This window comes from Orycteropus afer, unplaced genomic scaffold (assembly GCF_000298275.1).
Source record: "Orycteropus afer afer isolate SDZICR_OR568_19922 unplaced genomic scaffold, OryAfe1.0 scaffold00939, whole genome shotgun sequence".
NCBI classification, from domain to species: domain Eukaryota; kingdom Metazoa; phylum Chordata; class Mammalia; order Tubulidentata; family Orycteropodidae; genus Orycteropus; species Orycteropus afer.
The window spans coordinates 285,170-305,707 of NW_006922526.1; the positions used below are offsets into that span (position 1 = coordinate 285,170).

General features: G+C 43.9%; 1 non-coding gene across 1 annotated transcript; it reads left to right on the forward strand.

Annotated features, from left to right (window-relative positions):
* The first annotated feature begins 20,335 nt into the window (after window positions 1-20,335).
* On the forward strand, window positions 20,336-20,442 carry LOC122151953. The gene has a single exon (XR_006164349.1). It is a non-coding gene; the product is annotated as a U6 spliceosomal RNA (small nuclear RNA).
* The last annotated feature ends 96 nt before the right edge of the window (window positions 20,443-20,538 follow it).

The window sequence follows — 20,538 nt, forward strand, 5'->3', positions numbered from 1 at the left end:
AACAAGGAATGGGTAATGAGAGACTCCAACGACGATAACAACCCTTTATATACCCAACCCCCATGGAAACATCAGTCATAGGTGCCATGCTGCTCTACGAGGTTGCAGTTGAGTGCCCAAGAAACACGTGTTGACTTGTCCAGGGTGATAAAGTGGTGTAGACGGAGGATCCATGTGTGAAGCCATCTCAGTGTCCTGAAAGTTGTGGTCCTGGCTGAACCCAGGTCTTCTCTGCTGTGGAGTGGGGTGGATTGCAGTCACTGTGTCTGTGTGTGAACACGATGCTCATATAGCCGCAATTTTGGCAACCCAGAGGAATTATTAGCGAGGATTTCAGTCAGGAGAGGGCACACGTCAGGGTATGCAGGCTATGATGTCATTTCCTTGACAATGGAGACCAATAGAATTTGGAACACGGGTCACTGGGCAACGAGATGCTGGCGGCTCATTGCCTGGCTCATTTCACTGAAGTGACTTGGAGTACCACCACGGATGCCTGTTTACTCCGGAATTCAGGAGTTGGACCCATCCAAGTGGGTTCTGAAGGCCTCTCTTGGCTCACCCCTGAAGACTCTATCCGCCACCCGCCAGAAGGAAGTTGAAGGTACCACGGGGTTTCCTAAGTCAGTCTGATGAAGGCCAGGCCACCACTCTGATCCCACCCAGGCACCCTCAAACCAATCCTCAGGGCTAAGCCAGACTTTGTCCTTGTGGGACATCAGATGAGGGGCTGGGAGGTAAGGAGGACTCAAGTGATGAGGTCAACTATTCTGACAAAGAGGCAGGCTCACCTTGGGACTAACAGAAGGGATCAGGAAGTAGGGTGTCATGTGATCGATACAGACTCGGTAGGGACAGGTGCCGCTGAAGATGATGGCAGTGGTGCTGTCTTGTAGCTAATAGTTGTGGAGGGCATTCCGTGCCTCCATCCCCATGATGCCTCCCCATGAGGGTTCATTCTGCTGCTCATGAGCAGGACTTTGCAACTGACTGGGTAGTTGATGAAATTGGGTGTATTGTGGTCTGAGCATCAGGCTGTGGACCAAGCCAGGATCTTTTTCAAAGCACCATTCCAGCCAACCTGGTCACATAGGATGCTGGGACCTAAGTTTCCAATAGAGGTTCCAATTGACTCCCACACTTCAACGTAAGGGCTGTCTCAGGCTGAGTTGGCACATTCACTGGGAATTTGATTGCCTCCATGACCACCCTCTGTGGTCCACGCCTCTGTCACTGACTGGCAGTGGATGACATTGGTTCATCAGTTGTCAGAGGGAGAAAACTTGAACCCTTGTTCCAGAACCTCCTCCTCTCTGCTTAAGCTCTCCTCTTCCCTGTGCAGTTTGAGATAGGAGAGGCCTGGTAGGATGTGTTTAGCCACGACTCAGTGGACTTTTCGAGCTTTGGATTTTCCGGCCTTTGTCTCATGCTGGCCATCATCATCATCTCCTCCAAATGGGTCTTTCCTTTCCACCTGTAGTCTAAGAGGGTGCACAATTTGCTGTTTCTGGGAAGGCCATGTGAGTAGGCTTCTGAGAATAGCTAGCATTTAACCCATAAAGAAGAATGTCATGTTTCACACCAAACACCCAGCACATGGTGACAGAAAGGGAACTCAAACCTCCTGTGATTGCAAATCTGGTCCCAGGATGAGATAGGCAACAAGGGGAGGCCTCAAACGCAAAGGACCTTGGATACTTCCAGAGATGGCTGCTGCTGATTGTTTCTGCAGGACATCGGACAGGAGATAGGTAAGAAGCAGGGGGATAGCATTCATGCCTCCTTCTCCCCCGAGAAAGAGTTCATGAAGGCTCGCCCCAGGCTTAAAGTGAGTGCAGGTTCGGAAGTGTCTCAAACCTCAGCAACCCCAGGTGTCCAGAGTGTCCTGGGACACAGTGTACTCACTGGAGACCCCACTGAGACTCTCCTACAGTTTTCTCCCTTTAAGGATCCTCTTCTAACCCTAAGGAATCCTATCTCGAAACACTTTCTTCTAGTCGACTCCCCACTCCAGCCTTGGCCCCCTGCCATTTGTTTCTTCCAATACTTCCTTGACTATCGGAAGGGAAGCCCTGTGTACTTCTTTCCCTTGTTCTTCTCGATTGCCTACTCTTCCATGTGGCCTACTTTCTTTAAGGGCTTTCCCTTTGGATTCTAGATGTCTCATCTGTCAGTTGGCTTGGCAGTCCATTCTAACTTGTTTCCAGACGCACACATCCTGACCTGTGCGGGGGACACCTCTTTTATTTCCCAGAGGCCACTCTTGATGTTCTGATATATCTTATTCACAGAGCGTTGGTGTCAGATGGTTGTGGTTCCTGCTGTCGTTAACTTTCAGGAGCCGTTGACATCACTAATCCTTTGTTCTCTCACCTCTGTGAGGGCTTGTAGCCTGAAGACTCACTGGGCTTTTGTTTGTCATACAGGTATTGACTGTGGTCATGTGGTTAACCAAAAGATCAGAGGTGCCCACTAATGGAAGTCGTTTTTAAACCTCAAATACTGCTCATTAAATGGAAAATTAGTTACTGCTCGAAACAGTTGTGTGTCTCCTATCATATTCACTGACCCTAGGATTCCCAGTCTGAGCCACCAACCCCTACTTGTCTGGTGTTTCTTGTTGCTGTTTCAGATTATGACCCTTCTCTTCCAGTGAAACTGTGGATCTGAAACATTCTATTTCTTTTTTTCCCTGAGCCAGTGGTCTTCTCTGTTGTCTGTTGATAATGGGATGGTTCCGTTCTCCCTGCAAACCTTGAGCTCATCGACCTGACCTGCCAGCAGCTGCCTGCCATAGGAGATGCCTCTAGCTCATGTGGAACTGAAACATGGGGCAGAAGTGAATCCCAGATCGAGAAGCCTTCGCCTAGCCCCTAGCTTGCACATTCAACTTGGACTATTACTTGTCTCAACGATTGTAAGAGGATAGATTCTTGTTTCTCAAACTATTGCCTCTGGGTATTGGTCTTAGTGCAACACTAGAGAACAAATAAACTGCTCTAGAGGCAGAGGCACAGGCAGCCCCAGCACCTCATTTAGCATTCTTGTATGGGACCCTTAGCTTGGGCCCACGGCCTGCCTTTTCTTGACCTGAGATAGGAGGTATGAGTCTCGTATCACGATATCGCGTTGGTCATTGATTTTGCATTTGCTCCAAGTGAAGCTTACATTGAACTTTCTGTTTTCAGTTTCCTTGATTGTTTAGTCCAATACTGGTTTTCAAGCTGACATACAATGAGGTCCCTTGTTTATATGATTGTCAAGTGTACCGTTCATTGTGTTTTCCTACCGTTTCAAGGTTTGCAGCCATTACAATGTCTACTCGCAGAGCAAGGCCATCAGCCCAGACAGAAACTTGATAGTTGAGAACTTCTCTCTGTCCTTTTCCCCCTGCAGCCCCTGTATACCCATACTTCACTGTCTGTTTTGGTGGATTTACCCGGTTTGGATTTTTCATTCAAATGGCATCCTATGGTACATAGCTTTCAGCATCTTACATCTGTCACTTAGTCATCGATATTTCTGATGGTCGTAAATGTGGCCTGTGTGTTACTCAGAAATTTTTTTTGATGAGTGAACGATATAATATATATGCTGTATTGGGTTGACTTCATCATTTCTGGACCCATATTTGGAAAGTTTGCTTCTTTTGACTTCTGTGGCTTGTTCTGTGATGCACATTTGTGCCCACATGTTTGTCTGCTTGCCTTTGGTTGTAAAAATTGGCAGGGGTGGGAGGACCAGTGAGGAGAGAATTCAAATATAAAGAATGTGATTTGGGTGAGATTAAGAAGTAGGAATGTGATGGGAGTTGAAGATTCGGGAGAGGGCTGGAGATCTCCCAGCTGCATGTGAAAGGAGTCAGGAGGGTCAGGATGTAGCAGTGGTGTTGTGAATTAGGAGGTCGAGAGAGAAGTGTTCAGCCCTGTGTAACGAGAGAGAAGGTACTAAGGCGAGGATCAACAAGGAATGGGTAATGAGAGACTCCAACAATTACAACAACCTATCGTATACCTAACCCCGCAGAAATTTAAGTTTTTGGCGCCATGCTGCTCTACCAGGTTGCAGATGAGTGCCCGAGAGACACTTTTTGACTTGTCCAGGGTGATAAAGTGGTGTAGACGGAGGATCCATGTGTGAAGCCATCTTATTGTCCTGAAAGCTGTGGACCTGGCTGAACCCAGCTCTTCTCTCCTGTGGAGTGGGGTGGATTGTTGTCACTGTGTCTGGATATGGACACGATGCTGGGAGAACCATGAATTTGGCAACCCAGCGGGATTTTTAGCGAGGTTTTCAGTCAGGGGAGGGCACAAGTCAGGGTATGCAGGCTATGATGTCACTTCCTTGACAATGGAGACCAATAGAACTTGGAACACTGGTCACAGGGCAACTAGATGTTGGTGGCTCACTTCCTGGCTAATTTCAGCGAAGGCACTTGGTGAACCACCAAGTATCCCTGTTTTCTCTGGAATTCACGAGTTGGACCATATCAATGGGTTGAGAATCCTGCTCCGGCCTCACCTGTGAAGACTCTGTCTGCCATCCTCAATAAGGAAGTTGAAGGTACCACGTGGTTTCCTAAGTCAGTCTGATCCATGCCAGGCCACCACTCTGATCCCACCCAAGCAACCTAAAAAAATTCCTCATGGCTATGTCAGACCTTGTCCTCATGGGACACCAGATGATGGGCTGGGATGTAGGGAGGACACAAGTGATGAAGCCAAATGTTCTGATGATGAGGCAGGCTCACCTTGGGACTAACAGAGGGGTTTGGAAAGGAGGGTGTCATGTGATTGATACAGACTCCGTAGGGGTAGGTGCCGCTGAAGATAATGGAAGTGGTGCTTTCTCCTAGCTAATAGTTGTGGAGGGCATTCCGTGGCTCCATCCCCATGATGCCTCCCCATAATGGGTTCCTTCTGCTGCTAATGACCAGGACTTTGCAAATGACTGGGAGTAGTGGTTGAAATTGGGTGTACTGTGGTCTGAACATCAGTGTGGGGCCCAAGCCAGGATCTGGTTCAAAGCGCCATTCCAGCCAACCTGGTCACCTAGGATGCTGGGATCTAAATTTCTACTAGAGGTTCCAAATGACTCCCACACTTCAGGGTAAAGGCTGTTTCAGGCTGAGCTGGCACCTTCACTGGGAAATTTTGCCTCCTTTACTACCGTCTGTGGTGCAGGCCTATGTCACTGACTGGCAGTGGATGACCTTGGTTCGTCAGTTGTCAGAGAGGGACATCTTGAGCCCTTGTCCCAGGACCTCCTCCTCTCTGCTTAAGGTCTCCTCTTCCCTGTGCAGTTTGAGATAGGAGAGGCCTGGTAGAATGTGTTTAGCCACGACTCAGTGGACTTTTTGAGCATTGGATTGTCCGGCCTTTGTCTCAATCTGGCCATAATCATCATCTCCTCCAAATGGGTCTTTCCTTTCCACCTGTGGTCTAAGAGAGTGCACAATTTGTTGCTCCTGGGAAGGTCATGTGAGTAGGGTACTGAGAACAGCTAGCAGTTAACCCATAAGGCAGAATGTCATGTTGCACACCCAACACCCAGCACATGGTGACAGAAAGGAGCTGAAACCTCCTCTGATGGAAAATCTGGTCCCAGGTCAGATACACAGCAAGGGGAGGCCTCAATCCCAAAGGGCCTTGGATACCTTCAGACATGGCCGCTGCTCACTGTATCTGCCGGTCATCAGACAGGAGATAGACAAGGAGTACGGGGACAGCAGTCATGACTCCTTCTCCCCTGATAAAGAGTTCACGAATCCCCACCCCAGGCTTAAGGTGAGTGGAGTTTCGAAGGTGTCTAAAATCTCAGCAACCCCAGGTGGCCAGAGAGTGTCCTTGGACACAGGGAACTCCCTGGACACCCCTCTGAGATCTCTGCTAGGGTTTTCTCCCCTTAAAGACCTTCTTATAACCCTAAGGAATCCTATCTCGAAACCCTTTCCTGTAGTCGACTCCCCACTCCAGCTTTGGCCCCGTGCCATTTGTTTCTTCCAATACTTCCTTGACTATTGGAAAGAAAGCCCTGCGTATTTCTTTCCCTTGTTCTTCACCAATGCCTACTCTTCCATGTGGCCTACTCACTTTAGGGCTTTCACTTTGTACGCCAGATATCTCATCTGTAACTTGGCTTGACAGTCCGTTCACACTTGTTTCCAGACGCACATATCCTGACCTGTGAGGGAGACGATTCTCTTATTTCCCAGAGACCACTGTTGATGTTCTGATCTATCTTATTCACAGAGCCTTGGTGTCAGAGGCTTGTCGGTCCCGCCATAGTTAACTTTCAGGAGCTGTTGACATCACTAATCCTTTGTTCTCTTACCTCTATGAGGGCTTGTGCCCTGAGGACTCACTGGGCTTTTGTTCGTCATACAGGTATTGACTGTGGTCATGTGGTTAACCAAAAGTTCGGAGGTGCCCAATAATGGAAGTCCTCTTCCAACCTCAATTATTGCTCATTAAATGGAAAATTGTTTACTGCTTGAAGCATTTGTGTGTCTCCTGCCACATTCACTGACACTAGGCTTCCCAGTCTGAGCCACAACCCACAACATATCTGGTGGTTCTTCTTGCTGTTTCAGAGTTTTCATGAGTTTTCCAGTTATACTTGCAAAGGTAAGTTGAAGCCACCATATTTTATCTACGTTTTCAGCAGAAACTTAATATACACATTTGACAAAATTACAAATACATTCTCTAATGGTGTTAGCAAAGTGTCGTTGCTGCTGCTCTGATACATGCATTTGTAACAGATTTACAACTTCCAACATTTTCACTTGATTTACACAAGGTATCTGACATATCTATGGGTTAGTTGATTGCAATGTGTGATACACATCCTTTGATCTAAATGGTACCTTTTAAGCATTTACTGCTAAAATGTAGGTTGACCAATACTTGTTTTTCTATAGTTTTTGAACAGTAACATGATTTACATGGTTCCAAATGATAAAAGAACCTTCTCTGATTAGTTTAACAAAGTGGGGTAATTCCATTTCAGGTACTATCAAAATATGAGGACATTGCAGTTTCCTGAAACTATGCTTTATATAGGAATGACAAACGTATTTATACTTTGGTTTCAGTAGAAAGCAAAGTGTGATTCACTTCACATAGGTTTAACATGTGTTTTCCACTTACACATACAAAGGTAATTTGAAAGTACAATATTTTATCTAAATTTTCAACTGAAGCTTAATATACACATTTGACAGAATTACATATATCTTCTCTAATGAAGTTAACAAAGTGTCATTGCTGCCATTCTGAGACATGCGTTTGTAAGAGTTATACAACTTCCAACATTTTCTCTTAATTTACACAATGTATTTGACATATCTTTGTGTTAGTTGATTGCAATGTGTGATACACATCCTTTCATCTAAATGGTACCTTTTAAGCATTTACTACTAAAATGTTGGTTGACGAATACTTGTTTTGCTAGAGTTTTTCAACAGTAACATGATTTACATGGTTCTGAATGATACACGTACATTCTCTGATTAGCTTAACAACTTGTGGTAACTCTTGTTCAGGTACTTTCAAAAGAGTTGTTGTTGTTGCTGTTGTTATGTGACGTCGAGTAGAACATTGCAATTTCTTGAAATTATCCTTGATTTAGACATGACAAAATTATATATACTTTTGTTTCAGTAGAAAGCAAAGAGTGAGTCATTTCCCACAGACTAAACCTGTGTTTTCATTTACACTTGTTAAGGTGAATTGAATGCATCATAATTTTTTTTTGACGTTTCCAACAGAAACTTAATATACACGCTTGACAAAGTTACATATACACTCTCTGAATGAGTAAACAAAGTTTTATTCTGGCCACTATGATACATGCCTTTGTGAGAGATTTACAACTTGCAGCATTTTAGCCTGGTTTACAAAACCTGAGCACTTCACAAAGCTTTGTTTCAGTTGAATGCAAAGTGTGGTAACTCCCTTTCACGTACTCTCAAAAGAGGAGGACATTGCAGCTTCCTGAAACTATCCTTGATATAGTCATGGCTATCTTATTTATACTTTGGTTTCAGTAGAAAGCAAAATGTCATTTACTTCACCAAATTAAGCATGTGTTTTTCAGTTGCACTTGCAAAGGTAAATGGAAGGCACATTAGGTTTTTCTAAGTTTTCAACAGAAAGTAATATACACTTTTGAGAAACTTACATATACATTCTCTTATTGAATTAACAAATTCTTGTTGCTGCCACTATGATACATGCATTTGGAAGAGAATTACTCCTTTCAGCATTTTCACCTGGTTTACAAAACATGAGCATTTCACATATCTTTGTTGTATTTGAGTGCACTGTACGATTCAATTATTTTGATGTAAATTGAATATTTTAACCATTCAACGCTAAAATGTATGTTGAGTAATACTTGTTTTCCTATAGTTTTTGAACAGTAACATGATTTACATGATTTTGAATGATACACGTACATACTCTGATTAGGTTAACAAGTGTGGTAAATCCCTTTCACGTACTCTCAAAAAAGGAGGACATTGCAGTTTCCTGAAACTATCCTTATATAGACAAGAAAAACTTATTTATACTTTGGTTTCGGTAGAAAGCGAAGTGTGATTCACTTCACCTAGATTAAACATGAGTTTTCCAGTCACACTGGCAAAGGAAAGTTGAAAGCTCCATATTTTATCTAAATTTTCAACAGAAACTTAATATACACATTTGGCAAAATTACATATACATTCTCTAATGGCATTAAAAATGTGTCGTTGCAGTTGCTCTGATACATGCATTTGTAACAGATTTACAACTTCCAGCATTTTCACTTGATTTACATAAGTTATTTGACATATCTTTGTGTTAGTTGATTACAATGTACGAAACACATCCTTTGATCTAAATGGTACATTTTAAGCATTTACTGCTAAAATGTATTTTGACCAATACTAATTTTCCTGTAGTTTTTGAACAGTAACATGAGTTACATGGTTATGAATGATACACGTACGTTCTCTGATTAGTTTAACAAAGTGGGGTAATTCCATTTCAAGTACTTTCAAAAGAGGAGGACATTGTAGTTTCCTGTAACTATCCTTGATATAGACATGACAATCTTATTTATACTTTGTTTTCAGTAGAAAGCAAAGTGTGATTCACTTCATCTAGATTAAACATGTGTTTTCCAGTTACACTTGCAAAGGTAAATTGAAAGCACCCTATTTTATCTAAGTTTTCAACAGAAACTTAATATACACTTTTGACAAAATTACATATACATTCTCTAATTGAGTTAACAAAGTGACATTGCTGTCACTCTGATACATGCGTTTGTAAGAGATTTACAACTTCCAGCATTTTCACTTAATTTACACAATGTATTTGACATATCTTTGTGTTAGTTGAATGCAATGTGCAATTCACTTCCTTTGATGGAAATTTTACATTTTTCCAATTCCCTGCTAAACTGTAGGTTTATGAATGCTTGTTTTGCTAGAGTTTTTGAAAAGTAACATGATTTACATGGTTCTGAATGATACACGTACAATCTCTGATTAGTTTAACAACTTTTGGTAACTCTTGTTCAGGTACTTTCAAAAGAGTAGAACATTGTGGTTTCTTGAAGTTATCCTTGAGTTAGACATGACAAACTTATATATATACTTTTGTTTCAGTAGAAAGCAAAGTGTGATTCATTTCCCATAGACTAAAAGTGTATTTTCCAGTTGGACTTGTTAAGGTGAATTGAGTACATCATATTTTTTTTTGAAGTTTCCAACAGAAACTTAATATACACGCTTGACAAAGTTACGTATATATTCTCTGAATGAGTAAATAAAGTGTCATTCCGGCCACTATGATACATGTATTTGTAAGAGATTTACTACTTGCAGCAATTCCGCCTGGTTTACAAAACCTGAGCATTTCACAAAACTTTGTTTCAGTTGAATGCAACATGCGATTCAATTCTTTTGATGTAAATTGTACATTGCAACCATTCACTGCTAAAATGTAGGTTGACTAATACTTGTTTTGCTATAGTTTTTAACAGTAACATGATTTACGTGATTCCAAATAATACACGTACATTCTCTGATTAGGTTAACTAAGTTTGGTAACTCCCTTTCATGTACTCTCAAAAGAGGAGGACATTGCATTTTCCTGAAACTATCCTTTATATAGACATGGCTATCTTATTTATACTTTGGTTTCAGTAGAAAGCAAAGTGTCATTCACTTCACCAAATTAAACATGTGCTTTTCAGTTGCACTTGCTAAGGAAAATGGAAGGCACAATAGTTTTTCTAAGTTTTCAAGAGAAAATCAATATACACTTTTGAGAAACTTACATATACATTCTCTTATTGAGTTAACAAATTCTTGTTGCTGCCACTATGATACATTCGTTTGGAAGAGATTTACTCCTTTCAGCATTTTCACCTGGTTTACAAAACGTGAGCATTTCACATATCATTGTTGTGTTTGAATGCACTGTATGATTCAATTCTTTTGATGTAAACTGAACATTTTAACCATTCACTGCTAAAATGTAAGTTGTCTAATACTTGTTTTCCTATAGTTTTTGAACAGTAACCTGATTTACATGGTTCTGAGTGATACACGTACATTCTCTGATTAGCTTAACTACTTGTGGTAACTCTTGTTCAGGTACTTTCAAAAGAGTAGAACATTTCAATTTCTTGGAATTATCCTTGATTTAGACAGGACAAACTTACATATACTTTTGTTTCAGTAGAAAGCAATGTGTGATTCATTTCCCATAGATTAAACCTTTGTTTTCCAGTTGCACTTGTTAAGGTGCATTGAAAGCATCATTTTTTTTTTTTTTTTGACGTTTCCAACAGAAACTTAATATACAAGCTTGACAAATTTACATATACATTCTCTGAATGAGTAAACAAAGTGTTATTCCGGTAACTCTGATGCATTCAATTGTAAGAGATTTACTACTTGCAGCATTTTGGCCTGGTTTACAAAACCTGAGCATTTCACAAAGCTTTGTTTCAGTTGAATTGAATATGCGATTCACTTCTTTTGATGTAAATTGTACATTTTAACCATTCACAGCTAAAATGTAGGTTGACCAATACTTGTTTTGCTATAGTTTTTGAACAGTAACATTATTTACATGGTTCCCAATGATACCTATACAGTCTCTGATTAGGTTAACAAAGTGTGGTAACTCCCTTTCACATACTCTCAAAAGAGGTGGACATTGTAGTTTCCTGAAACTATATTTGATATAGACATGTTAAACTTATTTATACTTTTATATGTGTAGAAAGCAATATGTGTTTCACTTCACTTAGATTAAACATGTGTTTTCCAGCTACTCTTGCAAAGGTAAGTTGAAAGCACCACATTTTGTCTAAGTTTCCAACAGAACCTTAATATACACATTTGACAAAATTGCATATCCATTATCTAATGGAATTAACAAAGTGTCGTTGCTGCCGCTCTGATACATGCGTTTGTAAAAGATTTACAACTTCCAGAATTTTCACTTGCTCTACACAAGGTGATTGACATATCTTTCTGTTAGTTGATTGCAATGTGTGATACACATTCTTTGATCGAAATGGTACCTTTTAAGCATTTACTGCTAAAATGTACATTGACGAGTACTTGTTTTGCTAGAGTTTTTGAACAGTAACATGATTTACATCGTTATGAATGATACACATACATTCTCTGATTAGGTTAACAATGTGTGTTAACTCCCTTTCACATACTTTCTTAAGAGTAGAACATTGCAATTTCTTTAAATTATCCTTGAGTTACACATCACAAAATCATCCACAGAAGTCAAAAAAAGCAAACTTTCCAAATGTCTGTCCAGAAATGATGAAGTTAACCAAATATAGCATATATATGATACCGTTCACTCATCGAAAGAAATTTCTGAGTAACGCATGGGCCACCTTGACGAGCATCGAAAATATCGATGACTAAGTGACAGATGTCAGACACTAAAAGCCATATATCATAGAGTGCAATTTGAATGAAAAATCCACAGCTGGTAAATCCACCAACACAGACAGTGAAGTATGGGAATACAGGGGCTACAGGGGGTAGAGGGGAAAGAGAGAAGTTCTCAACTACCAAGTTTCTGTCTGGGCTGATGGTCTTGCTCTACTAGTAGACAATGTGATGTCTGCCAACCTTGAGACTGTAGGTAAATGCACTGAATGGTACACTTGACAATCCTATAAACAAGAGACCTCATTGTATGTCAGCATGAAAACCAGTATTGGACTAAACAACCAAGGAAACTGAAAATAGAAAATAAAACATAAGCTGCACTTGGAGTAAATGCAAAGTAAATGACTAACCAGATAACGTGATATGAGTCTAATAGCTCCAATCTCAGTTCAAGGAAAGGTAGGCCATGGGCCGAAGCTCAGGGTCCCTTACAAGAATGCTGAATGAGGTGCTGGGTCTGCCTGTGCCTCTGCCTCTAGAGCAGTGTATTGGTTCTCTAGTGCTGCTCTAAGACAAATACCCAGAGGCAGTAGTTGGAGAAACAAGAATCTGTCCTCTTACAATCGTTGAGACAAGTAATAGTCCAAGGTGAATATGATAGCTAGGGGCTGGGTGAAGGATCTCGATCTGGGCTTAACTTCTTTCCCCTGTTCCAGGTCCACATGAGCTAGAGGCATCTCCTATGGCAGGCAGTTGCTGGCAGCTCAGGATGACGAGCCCAAGGTCTGCAGGGAGAGCAGAACCATCCCATTATCAACAGGAAACTGAGAAGACCACTGGCTCAGGTATAAAAAGAAATAGAACGTTTCAGATCTACAGTTTCTCTGGAAGAGAAGGGTCATATTCTGAAAGAGCAACAAGAACCACCAGACATATCGGGGGTGTGGCTCAGACTGGGAAGCCTAGGGTCAGTGAATGTGGCAGGACACACACAACTGCTTCAAGCAGTAACTAATTTTCCATTTAATGAGCAGTATTTGAGGTTGGAGAAGGACTTCCATTAGTGGGCACCTACGATCTTTGGTTAAACCCATGACCAGGGTCAATACTTATATGACGAACAAAAGCACAGTGAGTCCTCAGGCCTCAAGAACTCATAGAGGTGAGAGAACAAAGGGTTAGTGACGTCAACGGCTCCTGAAAGTTCACTACAGCAGGAACCACAAACATCTGACACCATGCTCTGTGAATAAGATATATTAGAATATCAAGAGTGGCATCTGGGAAATAAAAAGTTTGTTCCCCGCAAAGGTCAGGATGTGTTCGTCTGGAATCAAGAGTGAACGGACTGCCAAGCCAACTGACAGATGAGAAATCTAGCGTCCAAAGGAAAAGCTCTTAAAGTGAGTAGGCCACATGGAAGAATAGGCAATGGTGAAAAACAAGGGAAAGAATTACACAGGGCTTCCCTTCCGATAGTCAAGGAAGTATTGGAAGAACCAAATGGCACGGGGCCAAGGCTGGAGTGGGGAGTCGACTAGAGGAAAGTGTTTCGAGATAGGATTCCTTAGGGTTAGAAGAGGGTCCTTAAAGGGAGAAAACCCTAGGAGAGTCTCAGTGGGTTCTCCAGGGAGTTGCCTGTTTCCCAGGACACTCTGGCCACCTGGGGTTGCTGAGATTTGAGACACCTCTGAACCTGCACTCACCTTAATCCTGGGGCTAGCCTTCGTGAACTCTTTCTCAGAGGAGAAGGAGGCATGACTGCCATCTCCCTGCTCCATACATATCTCCTGTGTGATGTCCTGCAAAAACAGTGAGCAGTGGACATCTCTGGGAGTATCCAAGGTCGTTGAGTGTGAGGCCTCCCCTTGCTGCCTATCTGATCCTTGGACCAGATTTGCCATTAGAGGAGGTTTCAGTTCCCTTTCTGTCACCATGTGCTGGATGTTCGGTGTGCAACATGACATTCTTCTTTATGGGTTTAATCCTAGCTTTTCTCAGAAACCTAATCACATGGCCTTCCCAGGAGCAGCAAATTGTGCACCCACTTAGACAACAGGTGGAAAGGAAAGACCCATTTGGAGGAGATGATGATTATGGCCAGAATCAAACAAAGGCCAAGCTCAAAACTCCACTGAGTCGTGGCTAAACACATTCTACCAGGCCTCTCCTATCTCAAACTGCACAGGGAAGAGGAGAGCTTAAGCAGAGAGGAGGAGGTCCTGGAACAAGGGATCAAGATGTCTCCCTCTGACACCTGACGAACCAATGTCATCCATTGCCAGTCAGTGACAGAGGCGTGGACCAAAGAGTGTGGTCATGGAGGCAATCAAATTCCCAATGAAGGTGCCAGCTCAGGCTGAGACAGCCCTTCCCTTGAAGTGTGGGAGTCAATTGGAACTAATATTGGAAACTTAGGTCCCAGCATGCTAGGTGACCAGGTTGGCTGGAAAGGTGCTTTGAAAAAGATCCTGGCTTGGGCCACACCCTGATGTTCAGACCACAGTACACCCAATTTCATCCACTAACCAGTCAGTTGCAAACTCCTGGTCATGAGCAGCAGATAGAACCCATTATGGGGAGGCATCATGGAGAGGAAGACACGGAATGCCCTCCACAACTATTAGTTATGAGACAGCACCACTGCCATCATCTTCAGCGGCACTTACCCCTACTGAGTCTGTATCGATCACATGACACCCTATTTCCCGATCCCTTCTGTTAGTCCCAAGGTGAGCCTGCCTCTTTGTCAGAATAGTTGACCTCATCACTTGTGTCCTCCCTACCTCTCAGCCCCTCACCTGGTGTCCTACAAGGACAAGGTCAAGCTTAGCCATGAGGAGTGTTTTGAGGCTGCCTGGGTGGGATCAGAGTGGTGGCCTGGCCTGGATTAGACTGACTTAAGAAACCCCGTGGTACCTTAACTTCCTTCTCGCAGGTGGAGGCTAGAGTCTTCAGGGGTGAGCCCAGAGCGGCCTTCTGAACCCACTTGTAAGGGTCCAACTCCTGAACTCCAGAGAAAAGAGGGATACATGGTGGTTCACCAAATAACTACAGTGAAATGAGCCAGGCAGTGAGCCGCCAACATCGCGTTGCCTGGTGACCCGTGTTCCAAATTCCATTGGTCTCCATTATCAAGGAAGTGACATCATAGCCTGCATACCCTGACTTGTGCCCTCTCCCGACTGAAAACCTTGCTAATAATTCCCCGGGTTGCCAAAATCGTGGCTCTATGAGCATCGTGTCCACACCCTGACAAAGTGACAGCAATCCACCCCACTCCATAGGAGAGAAGACCAGGGTATAGCCAGGTCCACAGCTTTCAGGACACTGAGATGGCTTCACAGATGGATCCTCTGTCTACACCACTTTATCACACTGGAAAGTCAACAAGTGTTTCTCAGGCACTAAACTGCAACCTCTTAGAGCAGCATGGCACCTATGACATACGTTTCCGTGGGGGTTGGGTATATAAAATGTTGTTTCATCGTTGGAGACTCTCATTACCCATTCCTTGTTGATCCTCGGCTTAGTACCTTCTATATCGTTACACCGGGGCTCAACTCATCTCTCTAGACCTCCTAATTCACAACACCAGTGCTACCTCCTGACCCTCCTGACTCCTTTCACTTGCATCGGGAGTTCTCCAGGCTTTTCCCACCTTTTCACCTACCATCACTTTCCTGCTTCTTGAACTCACCCAACACACATTCCTTATACTTGAATTCTCTCCTCACTTGTCCTCCCATCCCTGCCAATTTTCACGAGCACAGGCTCGCAGACAAACATGTGGGCACAAATTTGCATCACAGAACCATCCACAGAAATCAAAAGAAGCAAACTCTCCAAATGTCTGTCCAGAAATGATGAAGTCAACTCAATTCAGCATACATATGATACTGTTCACTCACCGAATGGAATTTCAGAGTAACACACGGGCCACCTTGACGAGCATCAAAAATATCGATGACTAAGTGACAGTTGTCAGACGCTAAGAGCCATGTACTCTAGGATGGCATTTGAATGAAAAATCAAGAGTGGGTAAATCCACCAACACAGAGAGTGAAGTATGGGTATACAGGGGCTGCAGGGGTTAGAGGGGTGAGGGAGAAGTTTTCCAATACCAAGTTTATGTCTGGGCTGATGGCCTAGTTTCCTAGAAGACATTGTGATGGCTTCCAACATTGAGGCAGTAGGTAAATGCAGCGAACGGTACACTTGACAATCATATAAACAAGGGACCACATTGTATTTCAGATCGAAAACCGGTATTGGACTAAACAATCAAGGAAACTTAAAACAGAAAATTCAACGTAAGCTGCACTTGGAGTAAACGCGACGTCAAAGACCAACCAAATAACGTGATACGAGACTCATAGCTCCCATCTCAGGTCAAGGAAAGGCAGGCCGTGGGCCCAAGCTCAGGGTCGCATACAAGAATGCTGAATGAGGTGCTGGGTCTGCCTGTGCCTCTACCTCTAGAGCAGTTTGTTGGTTCTCTAGTGTTGCTCTAAGACCAATACCCAGAGGCAATATTTTGAGAACAGGAATCTATGCTCTTACAATAGTTGAGAGAAGTAATAGTCCAAGTTGAATGTGCTAGCTAGGGGCTGGGCGAAGGCTTCTCGATATGGGCTTCACTGCTGCCCCCTGTTCCAGGTCCACACGAGCTAGAGGCATATCCTATGGCAGGAAGCTGCTGGTAGCTCAGGTTGACGAGCCCAAGGTCGGCAGGGAGAGCGGAACCATCCCATTATCCACAGGCAACAGAGAAGACCACAGGCTCAGGAAAAAAAAGAAAGAGAACGTTTCAGATCCTCAGTTTCTCTGGAAAAGAAGGGCCATATTCTGAAACAGCAACAAGAACCAACAGACATGGCGGGGGTTATGCTCAGACTGGGAAGGCTAGGGTCAGTGAATGTGGCAGTAGACACACAACTGTTTCGAGCAGTAAACAATATTCCTTTTAATGAGCAGTATTTGAGGTTGGAGAAGGACTTCCATTAGTGGGCACCTCCAATATTTTGGTTAACCCGATGACCACGGTCAATACTTGTATGACGAACAAAACCCCAGTGAGTCCTCAGGCCACAAGCCCTCATAGAGGTGAGAGAACAAAGGATTAGTGATGTCAACGGCTCAAGAAAGTTCAGTAGAGTAGCAACCACAAAATTCTGACACCAAGGCTCTGTGAATAAGATATATGAGAACATCAACAGTGACCTCTGAGAAATAAAAGGGGTGTCCCTCGCACAGGTCAGGATGTGTGCATCTGGAAACAAGTGTGAACGGACTCTCAAGCCAACTGACAGATGAGACATCTAGCGTCCAAAGGGAAAGCCCTTAAAGAGAGTAGGCCACATGGAAGAGTATGCAATGGTGAAGAACAAGGGAAAGAAGTACACAGGGCTTCCCTTCCGATAGTCAAGGAAGTATTGGAAGAAACAAATGGCACGGGGCCAAGGCTGGAGTGGGGAGTCGGCTAGAGGAAAGTGTTTTGAGATAGGATTCCTTAGGGTTAGAAGAGGGTCCTTAAAGGGAGAAAACCCTAGGAGAGTCTCAGTGGGTTCTCCAGGGAGTTGCCTGTTTCCCAGGACACTCTGGCCACCTGGGGTTGCTGAGATTTGTGACACCTCCGAACCTGCACTCACCTTAATCCTGGGGCGAACCTTCATGAACTATTTCTCACGGGAGGAAGAGGCATGACTGCCATCCCCCTGCTCCTTATCTATTTCCTCTCCTATGTCCTGCAGTAACAGTGAGCAACGGCCATCTCTGGAAGTATCCAAGGTCCTTTGGGTTCAGGCCTCCCCTTGCTCCCTATCTGATCCTGGGACCAGATTTGCCATCAGAGGAGGTTTCTGTTACCTTTCTGTCACCATGTGCTGGGTGTTAGCTGTGCAACATGACATTCTTCTTTATGGGTTAAATGCTAGCTATTCTCAGAACCCTACTCACATGGCCTTCCCAGGAGCACCAAATTGTGCACACACGTAGACCACAGGTGGAAAGGAATGACCCATTTGGAGGAGATGATGATTATGGTCAGCATGAGACAAAGGCAGGAAAATCCAAAGCTCGAAAAGTCCACTGAGTCGTGGCTAAACACATTCTACCAGGACTCTCCTATCTCAAACTGCACAGGGAAGAGGAGAGCTTAAGCAGAGAGGAGGAGGTCCTGGAACAAGGGCTCAAGATTTCTCCCTCTGACAACTGATGAACCAATGTCATCCACTGCCAGTCAGTGACAGAGGCGTGGACCACAGAGGGTTGTCATGGAGGAAATCAAATTCCCAGTGAATGTGCCAGTTCATCCTGAGACAGCCCTTACCCTTAAGTGAGGGAGTCAATTGGAACCTCTATTGGAAACTTAGGTCCCAGCATCCTAGGTGACCACGTTGGCTGCAATGGTGCTTTGAAAAAGATCCTGGCTTGGGCCACACCCTGATGCTCAGACCACAGTACACCCAATTTCATCAACTACCCAGTCAGTTGCAAAGTCCTGGTCATGAGCAGCAGAATGATCCCATTATGGGGTGGCATCATGGGGATGGAGGCACGGAATGCCCTCCACAACTATTAGCTACAAGACAGCACCACTGCCATCATCTTCAGTGGCACCTACCCCTACCGAGTCTGTTTCAATCACATGACACCCTATTTCCCAATCCCTTCTTTTCCTCCCAAGGTGAGCCTGCCTCTTTGTCAGAATAGTTGACCTCATCACTTGTGTCCTCCTTCCCTCCCAGCCCCTCATCTGCTGTCCCACGAGGACAAAGTCTGGCTTAGCCCTGAGGAGTGGTTTCAGGCTGCCTGGGTGGGATCAGAGTGGTGGCCTGCCCTGGATCAGACTGACTTAAGAACCCCGAGGGACCTTCAACTTCCTTCTGGCGGGTGGCGGCTAGAGTCTTCAGGGGTGAGCCCGGAGCAGCCTTCTGAACCCAATTGTAAGGGTCCAACTCCTGAATTCTGGAGAAAACAGGGATAAATGGTGGTTAACCAATTAACTTCAGTGAAATGGGCAAGGCAGTGAGCCGCCTCCATCGTGTTGCCTGGTGACACGTGTTCCAAATTCTATTGGTCTCCATTATCAAGGAAGTGACGTCATAGCCTGCATACCCTGACTTGTGTCCTCTCCTGACAGAAAACCTCGCTAATAATTCCACTGGGTTGCCAAAATTTTGGCACTATGAGCATAGTGTCCAAACCCTTACACAGTGACAGCAATCCACCCCACTCCATAGGAGAGAAGACCTGGGATCAGCCATGTCCACAGATTTCAGAACACGGAGATGGCTTCACACAAGGATCCTCCGTCTACACCAGTTTATCACCCTGAACAAGTCAACAAATGTTTCTCGGGCACTCAACTGCAACCTCGTACAGCAACATGGCACCTATGACTTACGTTTCCATTGGGGTTGGGTATATAAAAGGTTGTTGTCATCGTTGCAAACTCTCATTAACCATTCCTTGTTGATCTTCACCCTAGTACCTTCTATCTCGTTACACAGGGCCTCATCACATCTCTCTCAACCTCCTAATTCACAACACCAGTGCTACCTCCTGACCCTCCTGACTCCTTTCACCTGCATCGGGGAGTTCTCCAGGCTTTTCCCACCTTTTCACCTGCCACCACTTTCCTGCTTCTTGATCTCACCCAACACACATTCCTTATACTTGAATTCTCTCCTCACTTTTCCTCGCACCCCTGCCAATTTTCGTGACCACAGGCTCGCAGACAAACATGTGAGCGCAAACGTGCATCACAGAACCATCCACAGAAGTCAAAAGAGCAAACTTTTCAAATGTCTGTCCAGAAACGATGAAGTCAACCCAATACAGCATACTTATGATACCATTTACTCATTGAAAGGAATTTCTGAGTAACTCACCGGCCACCTTGACGAGCATCAAAAATATCGATGACTAAGTGACAGATGTCAGACGCTAAAAGCCATGTACCCTAGGATGACATTTGAATGATAAATCCAGAGTGGGTAAATCCACCTACACAGACAGTGAAGTATGGGTATACAGGGGCTGCAGGGGGCAGAGGGGAGAGACAGAAGTTCTCAACTACCAAGTTTGTGTCTGGGCTGATGGCCTACTCGGCTAGAAGACATTGTGATGGCTGCCAACCTTGAGGCAGTAGGTAAATGCACCGAACGGTACACTTGACAATCATATAAAAAAGGGACCTCATTATATGTCAACTCGAAAACCAGTATTGGACTAAACAATCAAGGAAACTGAAAACAGAAAATTCAACGTAAGCTGCACTTGGAGTAAACGAGAAGTCAATGACCAACGAAATAATGTGATACGAGACTCATAGCTCGCATCTCAGGTCAAGGAATGGCAGGCCGTGGACCCAAGCTCAGGGTCGTATACAAGAATGCTGAATGAATGCTCACTTCGGCAGCACATATACTAAAATTGGAATGATACAGAGAAGATTAGCATGGCCCCTGCACAAGGATGACACGCAAATTCGTGAAGCGTTCCATATTTTTTTGGATTAAATGCACCACTCAAGAGACAGAGAGTTGCAGATTGGATAAGAAAACACAACCCATCCATATGCTGCCTACAAGAGACACACCTTAGAG